At 36.7% G+C, this 27,063-nt stretch overlaps 1 protein-coding gene across 8 annotated transcripts in view; it reads left to right on the top strand.

The window, feature by feature from the left end:
• The window catches only part of ROBO2 (roundabout guidance receptor 2), a 572,703-nt gene that overhangs the window by 261,293 nt on the left and 284,347 nt on the right, over positions 1–27,063 (top strand). The gene's annotated exons all lie outside the window — the stretch shown is intronic.

Genomic DNA, 27,063 nt, shown 5'->3' with positions numbered 1-27,063 from the left:
GCTGCAATTTCACTCACACCTGAAGTTGATGGCACAGGTTCTGGTTCCTTGCTGGAACCAGATGCATGTTCGCATATTTGAAAGTTCACAACTTGAAGGTTCCTGTAGAACCAAGGGAGCACGCCCACAGTGCATAGGGCTGGGGAACACAGTTAAGCACAGAAGGGTGGTTGAGACGATCAAGAGATTGGGCACAGTGCTGGGGTGTTACCTATGCAGAAAGCACCGCAGTATTTGTGGTTCTGAGTAATCGGTAGAGAAGGGGCTTCAAGTATGGAGGATTTATCTGGGCAGACCTGAGGGGGCCACATCACTTAATTTTCCTAGAGCAAACCTTAAGCAGGCACTATGTTTTATACCGTGACAAATTATCAAATGAGAGAAGATTAAGTTTTGATCCCTAGGTCATACACATAAATATTACAAGTTAATCTTACAAAAATTGTAGATAGATTCAAATAGCACCAGCTAGTCCAGAAACTTGTGATAAAACAATGTTTTCATGTTTAAGTTTGATTTCTTAACATAGTGTTTCTTGGAAGGAATTAGTTTGTCACTCTGTTGTATGACTTGAAGGAGACATATAATGAGGAGGTGCTCAACTCTGAAAGTATTACTGAGAAAATTGCCTCAACAGACATCATGGTGATCAGAGAGTTAAGCATGCTCAAAAGTTTTGCTTTCCTTCTGAAGTAAATTGGAAGTTACCAGTTCTAACTGGAAGTGTTGTTTGCCTAACGTAATGCTTAAGAAAGTTTTTGGTGGCAAAGTTTCACAATGATTTGAAGGAACGTGAAACTCCAAAGATGAGATCAGAAGCAAATTTAGCAGATTGATGACCAAGAACGAGGCAACCATAAGTAAGGAAATGGGGAAGTCATGAGACAGATAAACACTTATTTAGATAATATCCTTAACTGGTTAGGTTGACTATATTTTATGCGTTTTCTATGGCTATTTTCAAGCTTGAGTATTATAGAGTCTCTGAGTTATTTAAGATACTGGTATTATTGCAGGTATAAAGGTATAAAGTATATGTTATATATAATGTTTTTATATACTCATATAATGTATATAACATATATGAAGCCTATATCTTATATATAAATATTATATATATAATTATAGGTATAAAGACAGGTATAATTCGATGCATCAAATAAAGTTTCACCCCCATGTCCATAAACACGTTCTCTATGCTGGAAACCACCCATGCTACCCCACCTTCACATACTGAAGGATCTCCAACTGCCCAGGACTATGGCCTTCACGCCCCAAGCAATCAACCCTTCCTTGGCAGTGCCCTCATGCTCTTGACTTTTCTTATCTGCTCTCCTGAGTTGAGACTTCATCGTTTCTTACACCTGTTATCTCAAGCCCCAGACATCAAGTATATGAGGAGATCAAGTGTGTGATGTGTGTGCCGCTCCATGCTAATAGAGTAACACATTTGCATTTTAACCTGTGTTTCTCCCCAAATTAACTGAAACAAATAGCTTTTCTGCAGAAAACATGCCGTTTGATTGAGAAAGTAAGTGTCAAGTACCTTTGACATCACCTAATCACAGCAAGTACATACCTTAGGAGTCTACTTGTGTGTAGAGCTGAACCTGTACCTGATAGATATTTGCAATACTGATAACAAATTTCCTAAACAGTTGTGCAATGTTATTCATTAGTCTGTTTTTATAGGATGAAACTCCTGAAGATGGTTACAAAGCTCATTGTTTCATCTCTCTCTCTCTCTCTCTCTCTCTCTCACACACACACACACACACACACACACACACACACTTTCATGCTTTGAAAGGCTGATGTATTAGACAAAGGATGCTGTGAGTAGGCTTGGAAATCACTTGGCATTTCTGAGATTTGCCAAACAGCTTGAGATATTTTAAAATACTTTTGTTCGATCAAATCCCAAACATGTTTTTCCAAGTACTTTTTTTTAGGTCAATTTTTATAACCATGTGTAATTTCATGGAAATTTAACCCATATGTTTGTTTCTGTTACCATATATTCAAATTGATTTATAGCACAGATGTAAGTATTTCCTTTGACACTGGTGTATGAAGAGGGTGAGAGAGACTTGCAATTTGAGGCACAGGAAAGTCCACAGTGAGACTTTAGATTAATGACCACAGACTATAACCCAGTTCTAACCCCAACACACTCTTCATGATAAAAGTCACAGGGGACTGTCTATAAGTGTCAGCAAAGGATGAGATCCAGGTCCTGCAGTATGTTGATGAATGTACATTTCTAGCGTGGACTCAAAAGATGGAACTCTGATTGGTGCTTGTATAGCACTCTGGGACTGAAACCCTTAAATGTTACTAAAGGTCTTTGCCAACTGTAATGAAAAACTGGATCAATGAGCACTGATATTTATTGGCAAAATAGGACTGAGAACAGCCAGCACATTCTATTATTTTTTGTGGCATAGAGACTAGAAGTGGGCTTGTTGATGGGAAAGTTGAAGCACAAATGAAATGCCACCATACTTTACAGGAACAGCAAGAGAATGAATCTTTTAAACCAGCATATGTATTACCTAGAAGCTATTCTTTGTTTTTTTTTCTTAACATCTTTATTGGAGTATAATTGCTTTACAATGGTATGTTAGTTTCTGCTGTATAACAAAGTGAATCAGCTATACATATACATATATCCACATATCTCCTCCCTCTTGCATCTCCCTCCCACCCTCCCTATCCCACCCCTCTAGGTGGTCACAAAGCACCGAGCTGATCTCCCTGTGCTATGCGGCTGCTTCCCACTAGCTATCTATTTTACATTTGGTAGTGCATATATGTCCATGCCACTCTCTCACTTCGTCCCAGCTTACCCTTCCCCCTCCCCGTGCTGGAAGCTATTCTTAAAATTAAATGGAAATAGAAAATCTCTAATAAGACCCTTGGATTCAACCAACGTGCTACCTTAGAAGTAAGTGATACCTGCCATGGCAAAGATGCTATGGGTGAGAATGGATAATAACAGGGTATCAGAATCAGTGCCAGTCAAAGGAAATTAAAATCCAGTTATGATATAAGGGGACAGACATAAGTAATTTAAAAAACCAATGCATTTAAGAAGTTAATAAGAAATGGTTCATAAGCATTGCTTGTGAATGCAAACTGAAAGTCAGTCATCACATGTATACTGATGTCTGGCTTTATACAAATCTTATAATATTCACAGGGAGAAAATATGATCTCTGATCCTAAATGCTGTGCCTACAAACAGAGAGAAAATAAACCTGTCTCCTGGAGAGAGGAATTCCTGTGATTGAAGAAGTCAAACAACTTCTTGAACTCTGAGAGCCACCTTGGCTGTTCTGCTTCAGGGTTTTTGGCAACATAACAGCATCTTTATGAATGTTACCTTACAGAATGTTAGTTATACCAGGGCAGACACAACCAGGGATTTGACAACTCCCCCATGCTTTGACTGGACTGACATTTCCTTAGCAGTAACAAGCTGCCACTGTCTGGTGCCATGGAAGCCCTTGGGCTTGATTTAGGAGTGCTGACATTGACTGCTTGTTATTTCTTATCTTAGAGCTGTCAGGGGCAACTGATGTCAGCATAAAATTATTTGATAGCTCTACATCTTGTGCAAAATGTGAACCTATTGATGTCTATAAAATAGCCATCAAAGTCTTGGAATTGGGGGTGTGTGTGGAAAATTGAGAATTAAGACTCATCTGGCTTATTGTTATGTAATACTTTGTTTTAAATTTGGTCCACAAAAATATGAATTGTAACTATCTATTGGGCACATAGTGGTTGCACACATTAAGCAAACTGCTCGTGTAATCTTCGCAACAATCTTACAAGATAAACAGTATTATTTTGACCTCATGTGACAGGACAGATTATACTCCTAGAAAGTGGTAGAATGGGGATTCAAATACAGACAATCTAGTTCCAGGGTCCATGCTTTCACCTTGAATTATACTGCTTCTACCATGGAATTGAATATTCTGGATTGCTGAAATTCTTTCATTGGGCCACAGTTGTTGTTTTTTTTCTTTAGTTTTAATGCAAGAAAATAATTGTTCCTTTCATCTAAGAAAATATCAATTAACAACTTGTACTGTGTGACAAATACTGAAAGAAAGCATTTTTTATCATCCTTGTAGTTCTTCCGGAGTAAGCATGTGTCTAATGGGATGATTCTAGTCATAAATGGAGTTAGTCAATGACCACTTTTCTCCTCATATTATGTAGACTAATGTGTTCTTTGAGAACACTCAAAATTTGTAGTGTAGTAAATAAATGTGTGGGAATTTTTTGGTTGATATCAAATCTCAGCAATGAGCAAATTAAGCAATTAATAATTACCTAACTTGCAAATTGTAGCTCAGTTTGTCATTCTGTTTTTCATTTCACTTATTTTTAACCACAGTAATCTTCTTCAAATGTAGCCATTTTCTAAAGACTGTATTTTCCTGCTTCTGAAAAGTCACCTCTAATCTCCAAAGCATTTTCATGTATAATATTTTATGTATGCATTGATCTGGTTTTGTGCTGTTTAAAAATATAACCCTTTTATTTTTCATAATTAACCTGAACAATGGCAGATGACAGTTTAATTTCTAGAATGTGTGTGTATGTGTGTGTGAGTGTGTGTATTTCTTTCTTTCAACCAAATGACAGAGATCTAGGGGAATGCTGATTCTCTAATTCTAGCTCAGTATCTAACAATTGAAAGCATTTAGTTGTGATTAAAACAGATTGAAGGAGATAATCCCTTTGAGAAAGCAGCTTCAAATGGCTTAGCAGTGATTCTTCAGGGATAAGAACTAACACAACACCAGCTAATTCCTGCAAAGTCGCCCCGGTGGTGCTGGAGATGTATCCTTCATTTGCTGTTTTCCTCCTTACGGGGTTCTATTCAAATTCTTCCTCAACATGAATTCTGCTTTGAAGACAGTTTTATTCATTCTGTTTTCCAAGAACCAAGACTTAGCCAGTTTTGCTTCAACTCAAACAGTGAAATACACTGTGTCATAAAGGAACAGAGTGAAGACAGTTCTCAGTTCACAATTGAATCATATTCTAAAAGACCATGGGGAAGTCATAGACAATTGGGAACTTGGGATGCCATTTACCATAGAAACATCGTTCCATAAGATTAAGTTTCTTGGTCAGCCCTCCAAAGCCTATTTAACACGTAATGTAGCTTAATATACTTATAACTAGCACGCTAAACGTCTAGCCTCTATGTATAACAACAGTTCTATGAGAATAGTTCTAAGCCATGTTGTAGATTCAGTAGTGGCGGGGAAAACACCTTCTTTGTTTGGGAATACCTCCAGGTTAATTTTATTCACAGTGTGCCATTCCTAGGATCAGAGAGACAGGCAGGTTTGTACCTTCCGAGATAGGAGAAAGAGAGAGAACTAGATTGGGGATAATTTATGGGTTAAGGGTTTCTTTATTTCCTTACCCCTTCCGTCACTGTATCTCCATTTTGCAGTTTAAGTCTGTACCCTTGAGACCAGGAACCATGCCTAGGGAAGGGAATAATAAGGTCATGAGGGGATCCCAAGTGTCAAAGGCTAGGAATATGCTCCTGGGTCTTGGCTGCACATGGAGCAGTATTTCTGAAACTATGCTGAGTGGCTACCCTTATATGTTGCATTACAAAGTAAAACACTGGAAACGTTCCTGTTGTGCCCACCTCGTTCTGCTCCCCCTGCCTCCCTCCCTTCGCAGCTACCACTCCTGTACCTCCCCTCCCCGCCAAAATTGCTGGGAGCCTTTTCCTCTCTGGTGCATCCATAATGCCTTGTGGATGAGACACATAGCAAGCTAATGTAAGGGCTCCTTGAATTGAGCAATTAACCACGTGCCACCGTTGAGTTTAATAATAAAGTTTAGGCCACATTTTGAAAGGCATTCTTGTTTTAAGACATGGAATACAGTTGGCTGTGTAAACGTTTACAAGCTGCAACAACAGTGTACCAATTCATATTCTGTAGGGCCATGCTATTAAGCCAGAATTCATTGATTGACAGTATCTAACCAAATCTAAAGTGGTAAACTAGCTATTCTTATATGAATCACCTGCCATCATTTCATCATTTTTCTATATACCCTTTGCTGTGCTGTTATGTGGCAATTGATCTGCTGTTTAATGTACAGTAAAGATTATGAGCTGGCATTAATAATAATGGCATATGTTAAAAATGTAACAGGGCACCATAATGCAATAAGAGATAGATATACAGTTGAAAACCTTTTGACATTGCATTGCCCCTGCTAATGTTTCACAACACTTTACACTTTGAAAAACAAGTGACATTAAAATAGCATGTAAAGTGTTATTCCCACATGCTGTTCTTGGTCTTTGGCATGCCTGTTTTCTCCACATTCTCCAAAAATGACAAGAATGTATCCCATCTGATACATCCTGTGAAAAATTTAAGAGCATATTTGAAAACACAAAATACTGTTTTCATAAACTGCTGAAATCTGTGATAGTTTGGCAATAATTGCAGGAACAATGCCGGAACTCAGCTCTTTATTTTTTCTTTCCCTTGCATTCTTTTGTCAAACCCACTGAATTTCTTTGTCCTGTATTGGTTTCTGATGTGTTGATCTGAGTCTCCCTAAAACACAAGTTAGTGCCTAAATAGAGTCTGACAGTTGGGTTTTCTCCATTAATCAATGATCTAATGTTGATATTGATGTAGTCTTTTAAGGACAAAAGTAAATAATCTGAAGCTAATTTAGCACTGGGTAAATTAGAAAGAAAGCTTTTAAGAAAAGGAGGAATGATGAAATAGGCAATACTAGATGTAAGACTTTCTAGAAGGATACATGTGAATAAAATTCTATTGGGGCTTAAACAGTTAGAACTTTGGGAACTTCTGTTTCTATTTTTATTCTCCTTCTAGTACTTGGGGTTTTAAGATTCACTCCTTACTTGCATGGCAAATCATAACAAATGCCACTCTGGTTCTCATGTTTAGACTACTGGAATACCACTGTAACTCTTGTTTATATAGGATCCCTTTATATTAAGAGGATCCCATACCATTTATGAAACATGAATATCCTACCTGGCTGCTTTTTTGACAATAAGTAGAGTAAAAACAATTTCAAAAGAAAGAGTTCTCTGTGGTGTTAGTGATATTATAGTGAGTTCTTTAGCCATTTTATTCAGGGTATATAACCTTAATTCTCATTCCCTACTTCCGTACGCCTTTCACTGGGTCTACTCTTGCGCAATGCTTAAGAGATGTGCATTCATCTAATTTTTGTAGCCAAGCTAAGGATTCAAACTGTTGATATACACTGATTATGTTAACCAGATTATAACCTATCTCTACTTTTAGTGTCATGTGAGGGGAAGCACAATGACATAATCAGTGGTAACTAATATGTAATGTTTACTGCGCTTGACATATATTAATGCTCACAACTCTGAAGTTTAGGGTTATGAAGGAAGAATTCATAGACATGATGGATGTTCGGTTAGGCTAAAGTGCATGAACTTTAGCATTAGACAAATTCAAACTGAATCCCTTCTCCACCACTTCTTTGATTATTTTCTTTACCTCTCAGTATAATTTAAACCATTGGTCCCTCTACTTCACCCCAAATTCCAAGCATAAGGCATATTACTAGGTACCACTCACTTTTTGGTGATTTGGTGTCTATACTGTGTCAGAGAATGACCTCGAACTGGGCATGATTTATGTCTAATAATTACTCACTATGTTGTTAAGGATCATATTTAGATTTGAATGGAAGTCAGTTAGGACTGAGCTCAGGGTCTGTGGTAAGGAAGCCCATCTAGATAAATGAATAGACGATGAATAGAGGTGGGCATTTATGGAGTGTGTTTAGGGGGTTATTAGAAGATCAGTTGAAAGTGTAGGGCTTAGGCATGAAAGTAAAGAATGAACAATTTGGTGGGAGCTCATACAAAGTTTTGAAAGGCAACCAAAGAATTTTGGGCCTTGGTCTGAGGACATGTTGTAAACTTTGCTTGCTTTCTATTGAGGTATACTTACTGAATACCATCTTGGGCCTCTTTGTTTTGGGGGGTTTTTTTTGGTCTTTTTAAATAAATTTATTTATTTTATTTATTTAATTTTGGCTGCATTGGGTCTTTGTTGCTGCACGTGGGCTTTCTCTAGTTGCGACGAGCAGGGGCTACTCGTCCTTGTGGTGCACGTGCTTCTTATTGTGGTGGCTTCTCTTGTTGTGGAACAAGAGCTCTAGGCACGTGGGCTTCAGTAGTTGTGGCACGTGGGCTCAGTAGTTGTGGCTCGCAGGCTTAGTTGCTCCGTGGCATGTGGGATCTTCCCAGACCAGGGATCGAACCCATGTCCCTTGCATTGGTGGATTCTTAACCACTGTGCCACCAGGGAAGTCCCAGATACTAGTCTTTTATTTTTTACTATCATAAAATACACACAAATCTATTATAAAAAGTTAAAATTTATCAAAACTTACACACACACAGATCATACATGGTGCCATTCTCATTGAGTGAAATGTAAATGTAAGTAAAGGTGCAGTAATCTCATAAAATTAACTGTAGTACACACTGTACTACTGTATTAATTTTGTAGCCACCTACCATTGCTATGGTAGTGAACTCAAGTGTTTTGAGTATCTGCTTAAGATGCCATGTGAGCAGTTCATCTCTCCTCCAGTTGCATAGAGCAGTAAAAAGTGATCTCTTGTGGTTCTCACATAGTTTTCATCATGTTTGGTGCAATACTATAAACCTTGAATAACACTATGGGATGTATACGAAGTGCCACTAGTGATGCTGGAAGTTCTCCCAAGAAGCAGAGAAAAGTCATGACATTACAAGAAAAAGTTGAGTTGCTTGGTATGTACCATTGTCCATAGATTGAGGTCTGCAGCCACAGTTGACTGCCATTTCAAGATAAATGAATCCAGCTTAAGGACCCTTGTAAAAGCAGAAAAGGAAATTAGTGAAACATGCTGCTGCTACACCAGCAGCCGTGAAAACCTCCCATGTTTTGCAAAATACCTTTTTATCTCGTATTGAAAAATGCAGCTTTTATGTGGATGCAAGATTATTATAAGAAAGCCATACGTATAGACTATAATATGATTTGAGGAAAAAGTAAAGTTATTATATGACAGCTCAGAGCAAAAGGAAAATGAAGAATCTAAAGTTGGAGAATTTAATGCCAGCAAAGGATAGTTTGATAATTTTTAGAAAGAAGTTTGGCTTTAAAAATGTCAAGATAACAGGAGAAGCAGCCCCTCCCAACCAAGAGGCAGCAGACAAGTTCCCAGATGCCATTAAGAAAATCATTGAGGAGAAAGGATATCTGCCTGAACAGGTCTTTAATGCAGACAGAAGTGCCCTATTCTAGAAAAAAAAAAAAAAAAAAATTGCCACAAAGGACATTTATTAGTTAGTAAGGAGGAAAAAGGAGCACCAGGATTTAAGACAAGAAGGAATAGGTTATTGTTTTGTGCAAATGCAATTGGGTTTATGTTCCAGACTGCCCTTGTCTATAAAGCTGCTAACCCTCAAGCCTTGAAGGGAGGATATAGATACCAGCTTTGGCCCTCTTTGGTGATATTCTTTATTTGGTAAAGAAGGTGTGTGTGTGTGTGTGTGTGTGTGTTTAAAGCAAAGTGTTAGAAATTCTAAATTCCAACATGAAATAAGTTACCAGTTGAAATTTTTTCTCAATATTCAACTGACTTTGATTCATCCATTTTTTAAAGAAAAGGTAAATCATACAGTATTCCATATGAAATAGACTTTGTCATTTTAGTGTGAAAAAGTTAGCTGTGTCTTCTGTCACTTGAGGGTGTGCTGTCGAATCCGACAAGAAAAAAACCCCAGGGCATTAGGAATACATATTCTCCAATCTAGATTTCAGATTGTACAGTAGATGTTTGGGGTATGTCAGAAAAATATTAAGCCCATTCATATGGTAATTATGTAGAGTGTTTCTTGCTTCTATGTACCTTGCACTGATTGCTACATAAACAGCATTCAATAGATAAATTTTTGCATTTAGTGAAAGTGCCAGTGTCTGTGTCTGAATTCATAAATGCTGTCTTAGGAACCAGGCAAGTTCTGTTTACAGCCCAGGGCTTTAGGGAGACTGTTTAATGAGGAGATGTGAAGCCTTTTGCAGTTTATTGTTGATGACATTTTGAGGACACTTGCAGTTCTAGTTGGGTAGACTGGAAAACAATAAAGCTGGGTATTTTCCTGGATGTGGTTTATGTGCCCCAGAGTGTTGTATCAAATTTTATCGGTAATCAAATTTCTACTAGTAAAACAAAACAAAACAAACAAACAAAAACCTTTCAGCAACTAAATTTTGAATATTTAAGGCAAAGAAAAAAACAGCACTATTGCAAATCTGATACCTGGATTTTCTGAGGTTCAAAGAATCCCAAGTTTACTACTTAAACAGTTGAACTAAATGTTACTCTCACTGTTTTTACAAGCTTGAAATGGCTGCTTTTCTGGTTAGATATGGTATTTGTACACTGGTTGATATTCTTTGTTCCCTGTATTTAAAAACTCTGAAATTGCTTGAAACATTCCCACAATAGAAATTAAATTGGCATTGCTCAGATATCTACTCTGGTGTTGAATAAGTCTCATTTTTGTATTCATAGACATAAAGTATATTCACATCTATCACCTGAAACTTTTAAAATGAAAAAGAAGTCAGGTGATATATTTGTTCTTGCCTTTGTTTCTATTTGAAATGTTTGTGACCAATTTGAATTTGTTAAAATTATAGGACTATGACACAGAGATATGGTAGCAGATGAGGCAGTGAATCCGTCCAGGTGGGAGCGTGGTGCTGCGACTTCTTGGTCTAGTCTGGTCCTCAGCTTTGTGGGTTGCTTTTCCAGAGATTGTGTTCTAGAGTGAGTAGTTAAAAGTTCTGGAACTGAACTTTGTGGCCTTGAATATTGATCCTATCAATTTCTTACTGTGTATCCTTGACCTAGTTATGTGTTTCATTAGGCCTAACTCCAAAATGAGCAGTACCTATTTGTACTTCTTGGATTATTATAATGATAAAAAGAAAACACATGGTCGAATCAAACAAATCTATGTATGGCACAAAATGAAGAATCAGTATTAGGCATTATTAATATTAGTGTTAGTACCGTTTCGTATCAGAAAGGCACTTGTTGAATACTAGATCAAAGTAGTCAAAAAAGAGGGAGAGAGTCTTAATGCAGATTTCACACGGGCTGTGGAAAACTTCCTTGCTTTAATCAGAAAATGTGTCTGATGATTTCTAGTTGGTGTTGACTGAAGTCTACTGAATTCTTACTCTGGACTCCTCTTTTCTGTACTCTGTAGAGACTCCTCTCCTTCCCCCACCCGCAAAAAGAAGAATTATTTCACAGGATACAATGCGTGTGATTACAGTTCTGCTAGCTTAAGGCAGTTTCTTATAATGGATTCAGTTGCGGCTTGGTTATATTCCAGCCTCAGCCATTTTATTAACTGTGAAGAGGCTATAGCTTTAGATTTGTTGATTCAATCATGCATTCTTAAGATGGTGTCGCAGACACCTTAATTAAACCTGGTTGTTCCTAAATTTCACCAGCCCCTTCTTCCACTGTATTTCTCATTTTACTGTTAGAAGGGAAGCTTTCTGCTTCTTTGCAATTGACAAGGTAAAGAATCCTAGATTTTAGTTTTATTAGATTGATTATTATGAACAGAATTCAAATACGGAAGCTTATAAGTGAAAAAATCTACATGAACAAAAATCTACACTTAACATTTTTGTTATAAACTGGTGATTTGAATTTTAGTGCATCTGTTGATAAAGAGAAGTATATTTGTTATTATGATAAACAAACAGTGACAAACCATCGCCCACATGACTCTTGATAAGAAACCTGGCAGTGAGTTTTATCTCATGTGTTCAGGATCCACCATCACATATGTCTAAATTTTTATAAATGTGTGTCCTCTAGGTTGTTATAACCATCTGCAATCAAATATGTTATGCAAAGCAAAGACCAGTTTGTCTATTTCCTTGCTTCAATAATGAAAATCTTCACACTGTGTTTTTTAGAGTAATTACCCATAGTTTGGGATGAGGTAGACACTTTTTAGAAGTGTGTACTTTGGAGCCAATTTTTTAAAAAAATATATACAGAAAGGGTATTAATCCAGCCTAGGCAAGAGGAACCAGCAAGCCTCTGGGATGTCTGTCCCAAACTCTCTACAGAAAAATTCATTCAGATTTAGTAAGCTTTTTTTTCCATTTTTTTAAAAGACAGAACCTAACATCCGCTGTCCTGTCCACACCTACATTTTAGGGTGAATGATCTTGATAAAGATTATAGGTACTTTTCTTCTAATGCCTTCATGAACTCAGCTACCCCAGAAGCATGGAAATTTTGACTGGTAGGTAGGAAGTGATAATTTCAGAACTTTCAAATTGTGCTCAGTTTCTACAGGCAGCCAAAGAGAAAAATAAGAATGTTGGGAGTAAGGAGTGAAAGAAGTATGATTAAAAATCTTGGGAGGACAGAGGCAGAGCAGAAAGTGAGAGGAGACCTAAGAAACTCTTCGCTGTGTAATTCTGCCTTGGGCACTGTTGACCCATATGAAGCCAAACATCATCTCCAGTGAAATCTTTGGTGGACCTGTCCCGCATTGCCTGTGCTTAGCTTCGGGCACTAATTTTCTTTACTCATACAATCCAATCCATTAGATGTCTACTACAGGTTTTCAGGCCTGAAGAGGGATTTTTTTTTTCTTTTTTGACCCAGGCTCAGGATAAGATGAAGCATTCACTGCTTCATTCATTCATCCATCACAAATTTGCTGCTCTCACACCTTCCCTTCCTTATTCCCTTACATACATAGGCACGTCTAAAGCTCTGGGATATTCCTTATGATATAATGGGCTTTGTGGCAGAAGAAGAGGCAATAGCTCTTTGGTAGTGCTCAGAGGAGTGACAGATACTTTTAAGCCTGGTGGGAAAAAAATTGACAGAAGTTATTTTTCAGGAATTTTTTTTGATGGTGTATGCCCTACTGAGACACAAACCAGCAGCAAAGGTGGCAATTATTAAGCCCTGTAACGCAAGTTTACTTGTGGTCCTGAAAAGTCTTCCCAGCCCATAGCAGAATTCCCTGTAAGAGCAAGACACGTATCTATTTTGTAAGGTTATCTCTTTCATTGCATTTGACATTTTCAAGCCTATGGCAGTAGGTGAGAAAGATGGACCTTCACAAAGATACTATCACACAAACAAAAAGGAGTTAAAAGTTGAAGAGGCAATGCAGTCTTTTCTTCAAATTTGTTTCAGTACACATATGATTAATATTAACTTACTTTATGCTTTTGAATGTAGCAGATAGCTGATCATACTTTAAGCCTGGAAAAATCCTAAATATTGAGGGCAAAAAAAATCTATCCTTTCATTTCTATCTCTATCTCTGTCATCTCTAACTATGTCTATATCTGTGCTCTTTAACTTAATTACAGAACAAAAATGATGCTATTTAGTATTATGCTGGGTTATAAATATTTTCTACCTCTATTTATTCACCTACATTACCTTCTTTGCTACACACCCCAAGCCCACTTAGAACTCATCTGCCTCTATTTGGGTCTACATATGAACATTAGTTATCATACTTGAAGGAAGAAGCAAAGAAAATGATTCACAGTCATTTCTTGAATGATAAGGCAACCTTGGCTTCAAAGTGTTGATATTACAATGGGTGAGAGACGCATAACACCAAAGGTACACAGTGCACCATTCTAAGTGCTGACTAAGATGCAGTTAATGAGCCCTCATGCTTTGATAGGAAAAACAACCTCATAAACTAAAAATGCGGAACTTGTGATAGCTGAGCTCTGTGCAAGGAACTGTGGAATCACAAAATTGAAGCTCCATTAATAGCCCATTACGATTAGTATGGAATATAAAGTACGGGGGTTCCAGTGACTACTTGGGAAAGACAAGAATGGCCTCATAGCAATGACATTTGAGATGGATTAATGAATGAACAGGAATATGCCTGGTGAAGAAAAAGAACAGGGAAGACAGAGGATCCTACTTGCACACATGGAGAGTTCTTTGAAGAGTTCCAGTAGGCTCTGTAGGTGAACAGAGAGCCTGTCTTTCAGGAGCATAGTGTGCAAGTGACATTATGGGAAGTGAGACTGAATGGTTAGACAGAAAACAGAGGGCAAAGGATAACTTATTTGATTAAGGGGAAAAAAAAGGGTTTTTTTGTGAGCAACAGGAAATCAAGAGGGATTTTCTGTCTCTGTCTCTGTCTCTTTCATCTTCTCTTCTAACCTTCCTTATGTCCTTCCTTCTTTCTTTCTTTCTTCCTTTTTTTCCCCTTCTCCTCCTCTTCCTTTTCCTCCTTTTCTCCCCCCTTTTGCTCTTAATTTAAGGATAATCCTTCTTACTAGAAGTATGACAGATGGACTAGGGCTGGGGGAGACTGTTGGTATGTGAAACAATGAGAAAATTTAGCAGCGGCCCACTAGGAAACGAATGAGGGTCTTCCATAAGAAAGTAGCTGGTATAAAAAGTGGGGCATTTCCTATACAAACTTGGAGAGCAAAGACAGGGAAAGGTCTCATTTTCCCTCCCTAAGCCTAGTGTATCACACCATTGCCTGACACCATATAGGCAGTCGGCAAAGGTTTATTGCTGGCAAAAAGTAATAGTGAATAAAAGGATACTTTCTATTTTGTGTTACTGAATAAGTTGGTGATGCCTTTTTACCAAGGTCAGAAACGAAGGGTGTGGAAAATATTTGTGAGGTGAAAAGAGAGAAACAAGTTCCACTTTTGTTTTGCTAAGTTTAACATGTCTCCAGGATGCGGCTATATCTTTGTCTAACAAATACTTGGAAATACAAGTTCTATAAAAAGAGAAAGGAGGAGAGATGGTCCCCAAGAGATGAAGTTTCATCTTAAGTTTGTATGGGACAAATAATTTAAAGGGTTGATTTTTATGTCTGGAAGAAATTGTTTACTTTCTGAATGAATATCAGCAATTTCTAGCCGTTAGAACATCAGCTACCATTTCTTAAGAGGCGCTAACACAAAGACAAATCGGGGAGCCTTAAAATGTCTTTTTTTTTTTCTTTCAAAGGTGAACAGTTTACCTTTTCCATCCATAGGGCAGGCACAATTATCAGAAGGTACATTGCTTTTTTCTTAGAAGGAAAAACTTTGCTCTAAGAATAATGACATTTCTTCTCCCAAGATTAGTCTCCTAAAATATTAAGCTGGGAATGAGACGGCCGATTCTGTTCATCCTTATGACCAAAAAGAAAATAAGGGAGTTTTTATTACAAAGGCTATTCATGTTCAAAAGTTAGTGAGTTTGTACCACAAATTATGTTCATGTTGAAATATATTATGTTAACTGAACTTGAGTTCACTGTACTTTTAAAAAGTACTTAAAATATAATAACAACAAAATACCTTATTTGAGATGAATTATGTTAATTCTGTTTCCTGTATTTTTTACTTTATTTTATTTGAACCTAACAATTAACTTACAAGTTGCATAGCCTGTCCAAAAAAGCTATTCCTTAGGTCCACACAAAACATTAAATAAGAGCATCACAAAGCAAATTGATTCTGGGATCACATAAGCATTTACTAATCTTGGTGCTGAATTCATTTCTTTTGAGAACATGTTGCAAAAATTAGGGGAAAAAAAATCTTTGTATTACTTTCCAGTATGAAGTGGTAGAGTCTTTTAAATGTATGCATAATCAGTAAAACGTGTTTATCCCAAATGACTTTATTAGTCAATTTCTGTTTTTTTTGCCAGAAAACCCTCAAACTTGACTCCACAAACCAATGTGATCAAAATTGTTTTACTAAATAATAAATCATTAAGTATTGGTTGAAGTTTAATCCCAGCATCCTTGAAACATTCCACTGAACATTTAGATTTCCAATAAACAACTATGGTCAGTAATAATATACTTGAGTAAAACAAAGAAAATATGGTTATTTCCAATTCTAAAGCTAAGTTTTAGAAAACAGGCATCAGGAAGGGGGACCACAGACCTATTTTTAATGTTCAAACAAGCTAGAGCTCATATCTTATTTTGATCTGGGGGATTAGGAAAAATCTTTGTTTGGAGGAAGTATTTAACTTCAGAGTTTCCACATTGGGTTTCTTCCAGTTCTCATTGTTTGGGATATTTTTATGGAAATGCACTTTGTTTTTAGATGCCATCTGCTCCTGCCTTGCTTTGGTCAGACCCCACATCTGGTTGTTCTGGACTTGTTCATGAGATCTCAGACATGATCATTATGACCTCACTAGAGAGGGGTTGAAAAAGGGGCAGATGAACATCAAGAAGACTAAAGCTCATGCATTTCAGATAAATGACTCCAAAGATAAAATGCAGAAAGCAAAACACATGAACATCGTTGATACAGAGCAATGAGGCAATGTTGTGGTGATTATTTTTAAATAATTCATTTTACCTGGTAAAAGGAAAAGAGGAAAAAAAAGCAGACAAAGATCTTTAAGGAACCACAGAATACAACTACTGAATGAAGATATCGTTTTCAATATGGTTAGTTATTAAGTATCTGCAGTGACAAGTATTCAGTGTTTTTAAAAATACTAATATATTTAGTCATAGATCAAGAAAATGAGTAGGATTAGGTGTTTGATACTAAAAGAGCAATGCCATTTTTTCTAAACTGTTGCATTTCTCTTGAGTAAATTATTTAAATAATTGTTTGATTCCATATTTCACTGATAAGTGAGGCTAGAATAATAAAGCTAATGTATTGAAAGAATTGATTTGTTTTGGAATTGCATGTCTAATAATAGAAACAGTGCTAGAGGTGAGTCCCTAGTATCATCCCAAAATGCTCATTTAATTTTCCAGATTAGAGGAGTATCCTGGTAGAACAAATACCAGGTTACTTAATCATTTATAATGTATTTACTTAATCCTTTGTGAGATACTTAATCATTTATAATGTATTTACTTTTTCCTGGTGGGAAGATGGGGATGTAGAGACAGCTTTTCTTTCCTTTATTATTTTGGCAAATAATAAAAAATAATACCTTTTTAAAATCATACTTTTTAAAAACATGGGTGTGGCCCATATTGTTAAAGTAGGTGCATCCAGGATTAGGTCAGGGTTAGAAGATAATCTGCAGTTAACCTACTAAATGTTGACTGTGATTAAATGAGCAAAGAAAATTTGAGCACGAGTTTATGATGGAGATAATTTGGCTATACAGCTAATTTTAACCAAGAAGATGTTGAAATGTTCAGATAATGAAGAAAAGTGTGGTGAGCTTGAAAGTTTCAGATGTGTTTCACTGTCTTCTTCATGTGGAAATAAAGTTTTGAGTCCTTGAATCTCAGCCTTTTCCAAAAAATCTTTGGAGCAGTGTTGATGCTCTGAACGGGAAATCTTAGTGAAACCTACATGTGTGGACAACATCTGAGCACCTCAAAATGCAAGAGATGATCCTGGTCAGTATAGCATTAAAGTAATCCATTGAATGAAAGAAAAGACACTTTTCAGTTTTTTTGTATCTTTAGGTAGTCTTTTAAAATTTATGTCATTTTTTAGGTCTGCAAGAAGAAACCATTATTATCATGGCCTTTACCTAGAACGAAAATATATGTTTTAGGGAATAATGACCTACTCATGAATTGCTGGCTTTAGGCATCATCATGTATATTAAAGACAGAGTTGGAGAGGCAAGCATACATACAAACATTTTATAGGCTTATTTTTTTTCCTTCCTCTTCAGTGCATTTGTTTGAAAACTGCTTATTTGCCTGAATTTGCTCTGCTGGCAAAATTTTTATACCAGACAGCTACTTTTTATTGTTGCTGCACATCATGAATAACAGCTTTATTTGATGGCAAATGAGATGCCCCAAGTTGCAAGCTTTCCATAAACATACCTGAATTGTTCAATTTCCTTCTCTTTGTATAATTTCCACCCTGGCCCTTTCCCTGCTGATATTCAGATAAAGATATCATTCAAGTGATTTTCAAAACTGTCCCATGTTACTTGCTATCATAAGTGGTAAGACTGCTCAATTCATATTAGCTATACAAGTGCTGTACGGGTTTTTATCAGATATTTCTAAAATCATTTCTCTGTAATGAGTGGTAAAGAGAACAATAAAAGAATGCCTCCAGTTGGTTTTCCAAACTGTGGTGGTTTATTAGCAATAGAATTAGTAATATGACTGTGTAGAAGTCACTCTCTGAAGAAAATATCTTAATGAAATATTCTCTTTCCTTTTCTTTCATGTCTTCTAACACGGATTTGGAAACAACGATTGCTGATTGATTTCAAATGACTTTGCTCTTTGTTTTCCAATTAGGTAAGTGATTTTAATTCTTTGATACTTGTAGGAGTCCATGGTTGTATTTTTAAATCACTGTTCATTGCCAGTTTGCACTGTTGAGTTCTCTGGTAGAATGAGGTAAAAATTGGACATAAAAAGACAAATCACCTTTTTCAGAAATGTATTTAAGGTCTGTTTCATTAGCTAGTGTAGGACGCAAACTATTAAGAAGACCCAGTTCAGGTCGTTCCTTTTCACAGGCACCATATGTTTAAATTCATTTAAGTCCTTTTTGTTGGCTAGCTTTTGTTTATAAACAAGCGGTCAGATCTTGCCTAGGAAGTTCCAGGTCATACCAGACAGGTTACTAAATGTAATACTAGTGACCAAACTGTAAGAATGCGTTCCATATGGTAGCTAGTGACAGTTTGACAATCAGTAGCTAACCCTTTTGATGATCCCAAAGATAGCTAGGCTAAAATAAATACATAAATAAAAAATAAAAATTCAGCTTTAGATTCTGAGGTGTTGTCACTTATTCAGTGCTAAAGCTGGGATTAGTAAACTACAGTCTGTGGACCAAACCTGGCCAACCATGAGTTAGATATGCTCTTTATATTTTTAAATGGTGGACAAAAAAATCAAAAGGATAATACTATGTAACATAGGAAAATTACATGAAATTTAAATTTTGGTACCCAAAAATAAATATACTTTGCATATTGTTTACGGCTGCTTTGTGCTACAACTGTATGGCCCCCAAATCCTAAAATATTAATATTTACTGATTCTTAACAGAAAAAGTTTGCTGACCCTATTGCTTGAGCATCAGAATACAAGGGGTTAACTCTCAAAGCCTCCCACTTTGGGGATACTGATAAGAACAAAAAATCATTATGTATCTGGCCTTTTCTTCAATCACAGGGCAATCTACCATACCTAGAATGACCAGATCAGGCCAAATGGAAGAGGAGATCTTGATTGTAAATTTAAATTTTCCTGAAACAGCTTTTTACATAGTTATAGTTCTTGTAATTTTAAGCCCTAAAACATTCAATACATTAAGTCTAATTTATTTTTACTGCCATTGGGCCTTTGGGCTTGCCCACAGACATTCAAAGCCCAGTGGCCGATGGGACTGGGGAAGTGGTATTTTGTGTCTGGTGAAGCAGCATCACATCATATAAAGAAAACTAATTTTCTCAAACTTTTAAATATTTCTCAAGGATTTGTTTTACCTAAGAGGATGCTAACATTCTATAGATACTGAATTACATGTGATAGTGTTGCGAAAGTGTAATATTGATCATTGCAATCTAGCATCACCCCTAAAACAATGCTAGTAAGCGTGGTTGTGCTTTGTGAAATAGACTTTGCAGAATTTTTCAGAGTCAACGTGGAACATGAGTGGTTATATTCTTATTCTGATTAAGGCAATCTTAAAATAATTATAAACATATTTCTAGTTCTTTTCATCTCTGTATTTATCAGAAACAGATGCATTTGTAGTTTGAGACAGAAGAAATAAAACAAAGAAAGCATATTCTTGGAATATTGCAAGAGAGAGCAATGTAGAAAGAGGTGGATATTAAGAATATGCATTATCTTGTAGGTTTAAGCCACTGGGAAATAAAGCTTCTGTGCATGTATTTGATATATAAAGACAGGCACAAAGAAAAAGGCAAATGTACTATGGATATTCCGGCATGGTACAATTATACAGTATATTTTCTAACCCTTTTCATGAAAATTTGACATTACTATACCTCAGCTAGAAGCAGCAGAAATCACCAGGGAAGGAACAGCTGGATACTTTATTAGGTTTTATGTTGTACATAAGGAGACCATGTTTTCCATTGTCGGTGTGTAAAAGAAAATGAAAGCTCTGGGCATCATTAAAGTCTAGGAAGCATAGGATGTGTCAGTTCTGTTCTCTCAACACCTGGATTGAAAGCACTGTGTGAGGTTACTGTAAAACAAAAACAGACCGTCTGCTCTAGTTGAAATTTCCAGAGTTGATTTAAAAAAAAAAAATCATCCATGATTGTTGTAGAGAGAAGTATTCCTTTGTAACTAGACAGTTACATACATGTATGAGTATAAACTTAAGTATCTGAACATGTTTTCTATATTATTGCACCTGAATATCTCTTTGCTGTACCCTGAGGGACACCAGGAGGCTCCTTGGAGTCCAAGAAGTCCACTCCCCATTTACTGGTCTATATGATGTCACACCCTTGCTGAACCTTTCTCCCTGACTCTCCATTTGGCCCCTTTTGTTAAATCATTTTGGGGGAACACATCCCCCCACCCCCCTGACCCAATACACACGTGATTCTTATTGGTGTAGTCACTGTGTCCCTCCTTGTAAATGCCTTTATGTTGGAGACCATATATCTGTTCCACAAAGCCCATCACTGTGTTCCTCATACAGTCTTTGCCTTTAAAGTACTGTAGTCAGCTCCAGCTGCCATGGCAAAATATCATTGATTGGGTGGCTTAAACAACAGAAATTTATTTTCTCACAATTTTGGACACTGGAAGTCTGTGATCAGTTTGCCAATGTGGTCAGATTCTGATGAGAGATCTCTTCCTAGCTTACAGACGGGGCCTTCTCGCTGTGTCCTTACACAGTTCTGTTGGAAGAGTACCTTGCCCATATGACCTTATTTAACTGTAATTCCTAAAAACCAAATCTTCAGATCCAGTCACATTTGCGGTTAGGGTTTCAACATATGAATTATGTGGGAGCAGATGTAGTTCATTCCTTAACAAGACCTTTGACACAATTTGAGTTGTGTAAGCAAGAGAGAGCATTTTTTTCTCTTCACATGAAGCTATAAGAGATATTTGTAGAGTTAGACTACCTGTATCTTCAACCATGAGTTGAAGTATTCTCTTAATCTTCATCATATGCTCATATTAATTCTAGTAAACTACAATATGCATTTTAAATATTAAAGGATGTTATATGTTCTAGCTGTGATCTCCTCTTTTATTATCTTAAAAGAGTACAATAGCTTGAACACTGATTTCATTCATCATTCATGAATCCATATATTTGTATATTTCCCATTGATGAAGTGCCCAACCACATGCATAAGGAGTACAGACCAAGAACTATAGGGTGTAAAGAATAACCTGACAACATTCTGCCCCTTAGCATCTCAGAGTGGGCAAGAAAGAGAGTTTCAGAGCAATATGTTAAGTGCTTAACATAATTTGCTATTGAAATAAATATCCTTTGTATATTAGTGACTTTTCAGTGGTGATAACATCTGATTATGAACGTGAGATTGCAGTTGAAGAAAGAAAGGGAGTAAACAGCAGGCAAAGGGAATGGCAAGTACAAAGCAAATACATGGATGAAAAAGAGAGTATCACCAATGTGCTGAATGAGATGAAGACAAAGAAATGTTCTTAAGTTATTTTTTAATTGAACTTCTCAGGTTCCAGGTTATATGGCTTGGTGTTGAGTAGTAGACCAGAATAAAATCCTTGTTCTCAAGTTGACTTTTTAGGGGGAGGGGGCAATAAATGATTAAGTAAGTGATCAAGAGTTGTAAATGCAAAGAATATAAAAAAATGACCTTTACATAGGGATATAGTGCTCCTCCTATGGTGGTCTGAAATGTTTTCCTAGAAAATGATGAAAAAGTGATGTTCGACTTAAAATTGGAATTAACAGGAGAGTCAGCCATGTAAAGATCCAGGCAAATGGAAAAATGTCCTTCATACATAAAAATATTCTTTCTTAAAATACGATAGTATATGTGGGCCTTGCTTTAAAATACAGAAGAAAAAAGTGGGGCAATAAAAAAAACAAGAGCAATAAGTGAGATGGGCAGAGGGGTACTAGATCCGTAAGAGACCTGATGGATGTTAAACATGGGTAGTAAGTACTTGGGAGTCTGTTATAAGATTCTTCCTAATGTCATGTACATTTGAAAATGTCCATATTAAAACTTGTTTTTAACTTGCTTTATACTCTAGCATTCTGTTTTGTCTTGTTGTATTATTCCTTACCCATTAAACTATCCTGTAGAACATTGTGATCATCCGTCTTTGAGTGCAAGTGTATTTGTTGCCTGTTGAGGCATGACAGATTACCCGAAAGCTTAGAGGCTTCAAACACCTATAAGCATTCATTCTTCTTCACAGTTTATATGGGTCAAGAATTTGGGGTTCTGGTTTAGGAACCCTCTCCCCAAAAAACCATAAAAACTGCTATGAGGTGTTAGTCAAGATGTCAGTAAGGGCTGATTTCATTTAAACTGGCTTGACGGAGTGGAGGATCTGTATCCAACGTGGTTTACTCACATGACTGCTGAGTTGATCATGGTCGTTTGCAGGAGACCTCAGTTTCTCCCTCGGAGGCAGCTCCATGGGGCTGCGTGTGTGTCCTCACAGCATGGCACCTGGCTTCTCCTGGAGCAATCCAAGATCAGGTAGAAATAGCAATGTCATTTATGACTTATGCTTGGCAGTCACACACCCTCACATTTACGTCATGGTACTGTTCACGCAGGTCAGCCCTATTCAGTGTGGGAGAGGACTATCTAAGGACATAAATACTAGCAGATGAAGATAATTGGTGGCCATCTTGGAAGCTGGCACCACAGGGAGAAATAGTATTTTTAGTATTTAAACAAATAATCTTGATATTGTGCTCATGGAATTGATGCCAAAAAAAAAAAAAATCCCTAGTTAATTTGTAGTTTTCAACGAGTAACTGACATAATTATCTTTGAACCTTAATATCCATATCTGGTTTCTAAAGTAAACACTTACAAAATGATGTCTTTCTTCTGACCAGGTACTTAAATTAGCTTTACTTAACAGAATAATGATATTAAATAACTTTGTAAATCAAAAGGTGAAAATATATGCAGAGAATAAATTATGAAGACTTTGTCCAGCATAATTGATGGTGATTATTTTCCAGTATTCTCTTCAATTCATTACTGTAATAATCTTTTCAACCAATTAACAGTTAATTTGGTCTATGTTAAAATGTTAGCCACATTATTTGCTAGTTAATGTAGGTTAAATGTTAATTATGCTGTTCTATAGTGGCTAACATGGTACATCCTGCAATTGCACTTATTATTGGTTGGTTCTTTGGCTGTCGTATATTACTGTGCCTCATTATTATTGTGCTAATTTTAGTACAAGCACATCATATCCTGCGTCATTTAAAACCAAATCACCAGTCTTACATTACTTTCAATCAAACATTAGATACTTTTGTGTTTAGGAGTAGTTTACATGATTAAATATTTAATGATCTTTAAGTCTTAGCTTGTATTTGATATATTTAGGCTGCATTGTTCAATATAATTTAAATATTTGTAGGTCAAAGTGTAATCTCCTCTACAACAAATGCAAGTCATAATTTTAAGTTAAATGTACATTTAAGCTTCATGAGGGCTACAGTTACAAGTACGATTATGATTATTCCTTCAACCGTACTGCTAATGGAATGGAATATCAACTTACTACCTGGGTCTAGTTTTATTAACCCTCATTCCACTCTTACAACATCAGCTATTTTTTTAGTACCAGTGAGCAGCATTTGGAAATAGGGTTTTATTAATGTTCTATTGCTACATAACAATTTACCACAAATTCAGTGGATTAAAACATATATTTATTATTGCACAGTTCCATAGGTCAGAAGACCAGGCTCAGCTGGTCCTCTGCTCTGGATTTCACATGGCCAAAATCAAGGTGCTGGCAAGTGTGCATTTCTTTCTGGAAGTGCTAGGGATGAATCTGTGTTTTAGATCATTCAGTTTCATGGCAGAATTCAATTTCTTGCAGTTGCATGATTGAGCTTCCCATTTCCTTGGTTGCTGTTGACAATGGAAATGGAGGGGTGTGTGTGTGTGTGTGTGTGTGTGTGTTGTGGGGAAGGGGTGGTTCTTACCATCTAGAGGTGTCAGCATTCCTTGTCCTGTGGCCCATCTCCTCCATTTTTAAAGCCAGCAACAGGGGGTCGGGTCCTTTCAAACTTAGAATCTCTCTGAATCTCCTTCTACCTAGTCTTGTCTGCCTTAAAGGCCATGTGATTATATTAGGCCCAACTAGATAATCCAGGGTAATTCCCCTATTTTTTTTGCCACATCTCTACTGGAGTATAAATGCTTTACAGTGTCGTGTTAGTTTCTACTCTACAACAAAGTGAATCAGCTATATGTATATATATATCCCCATACTCCCTCCCTCATGAGCCTCCGTCCCACCATCCCTATCCCATCCCTCTAGGTCGTTACAAAGCATCAAGTTGATCTTGTGCTATGAAGCAGCTTTCCACTAACCATCCATTTTACATTTGGTAGCGTATATATGTCAATGCTACCCTCACTTCATCCCAGCTTCCCTTCCCCCACTGTGCCCTCAAGTCTGTTCTCTACGTCTGCGTCTTTATTCTGGCCCTGCCACTAGGTTCATCAGTACTGCTTTTTAAAATTCCGTATATATATGCATTAGCATATGGTATTTGTTTTTCTCTTTCTGACTTACTTCACTCTGTATGACAGATTCTAGGTCCATCCACCTCACTACAAATAACTCAGTTTTGTTCCTTTTTATGGCTGAGTAATATTCCATTGTATATATGTGCCACATCTTCTTTATCCATTCATCTGTTGATGGACATTTAGGTTATGTCCATGTCCTGGCTATTGTAAGTAGTGCGGCAGTGAATATTGTGGTACATGTGTCTTTTTGAATTACGGTTTTCTCAGGGTATATGCCCAGGGTATATGTGGGATTGCTGGGTCATATGGTTGTTCTATTTTTAGGTTTTTAAAGAACCTCCATACTGTTCTCCATAGTGGCTGTATCAATTTACATTCCCACCAACAGTGCAAGAGGGTTCCCATTTCTCCACACCCTCTCCAGCATTTATAGTTTGTAGATTTTTTGAAGATGGCCATCCTGACTAGTGTGAGGTGATACCTCACTGTAGTTTTGATTTGCATTTCTCTAATGATTAGTGATGTTGAGCATCCTTTCATGTGTTTGTTGGCAATCTGTATATCTTCTCTGGAGAAATGTCTATTTAGGTCTTCTGCCCATTTTTGGATTGCGTTATTTGTTTTTTTGATATTGAGCTGCATGAGCTGCTTGTATATTTTGGAGATTAATCTTCTGTCAGTTGCTTCGTTTGCAAATATTTTCTCCCATTCTGAGGGTTGTCTTTTTGTCTTTTTTATGGTTTCCTTTGCTGTGCAAAAGCTTTTAAGTTTCATTAGGTCCCATTGTTTATTTTTGGTTTTATTTCCATTTCTTTAGGAGGTGGGTCAAAAAGGATCTTGCTGTGATTTATGTCATAGAGTGTTCTGCCTATGTTTTCCTCTAAGAGTTTGATAGTGTCTGGCCTTACATTTAGGTCTTTAATCCATTTTGAGTTTATTTTTGTGTATGGTCTTAGGGTGTGTTCTAATTTCATTCTTTTACATGTAGCTGTCCAGTTATCCCAGCACCACTTATTGAAGAGGCTGTCTTTTCTCCATTGTGTATTCTTGCCTCTTTAGTCAAAGCTAAGGTAACCATATGTGTGTGGGTTTATCTCTGGGCTTTCTATCCTGTTCCATTGCTCTATATTTCTTTTTTTGTGCCAGTACCATACTGTCTTGATTACTGTAGCTTTGTAGTATAGTCTGAAGCCAGGGAGACTGACTCCCCCAGGTCCTTTTTTCTTTCTTAAGATTGCTTTGGCTATTCAGGGTCTTTTGTGTTTCCATACAAATTATAAAATTTCTTGTTCTAGTTCTGTGAAAAATGCCGTTGGTAATTTGATAGGGATTGCATTGAACTTATAGATTGCTTTGGGTAGTATAGTCATTTTCACAATACTGATTCTTCCAGTCCAGGAGCATGGTATATCTCTCCATCTGTTTATGTTATCTTTGATTTCTTTCATCAGTGTTTTATAGTTTTCTGAGTACAGGTCTTTTGCCTCCTTAGGTAGGTTTATTCCTAGGTATTTTATTCTTTTTGTTGTGATGGTAAATGGGATCATTTCATTAATTTCTCTTTCTCATCTTTCGTTGTTAGTGTATAGGAATGCAAGAGATTTCTGTGCATTAATTTTGCATCCTGCAACCTTACCAAACTCATTGATTAGTTCTAGTAGTTTTCTGATAGTATCTTTAGGATTCTCTATGTATAGTATCATGTCATCTGCAAAACAGTGACAGCTTTACTTCTTCTTTTCCGATTTGGATTCCTTTTATTTCTTTTTCTTCTCTGATTGCTGTGGCTAAAGCTTCCAAAACTATGTTGAATAATAGTGGTGAGAGTGGGCAACCTTGTCTTGTTCCTGATCTTAGTGGAAATGGTTTCAGTTTTTCACCATTGAGGACGATGTTAGCTGTGGGTTTGTCATATATGGCCTTTATTATGTTGAGAAAGTTCCCTCTATGCCTACTTTCTGAAGGGTTTTTATCATAAATGGGTGTTGAATTCAGTCGAAAGCTTTCTCTGCATCGATTGAGATGATCATATGGTTTTTCTCCTTCAGTTTGTTAATATGGTGTATCATATTGATTGATTTGCGTGTATTGAATAATCCTTGCATTCCTGGGATAAATCCCACTTGATCATGGTGTATGATCCTTTTAATGTGCTGTTGGATTCTGTTTGCTAGTATTTTGTTGAGGATTTTTGCATCTATGTTCATCAGTGATATTGGCCTGTAGTTTTCTTTCTTT

The sequence above is a fragment of the Balaenoptera ricei genome, chromosome 4, assembly GCF_028023285.1.
Source record: "Balaenoptera ricei isolate mBalRic1 chromosome 4, mBalRic1.hap2, whole genome shotgun sequence".
In the NCBI taxonomy this organism is placed as follows: Eukaryota; Metazoa; Chordata; class Mammalia; order Artiodactyla; family Balaenopteridae; genus Balaenoptera; species Balaenoptera ricei.
The sequence above is the reverse complement of the archived record's forward strand: the minus strand, read 5'-3'. Positions and strand labels throughout refer to the sequence as shown.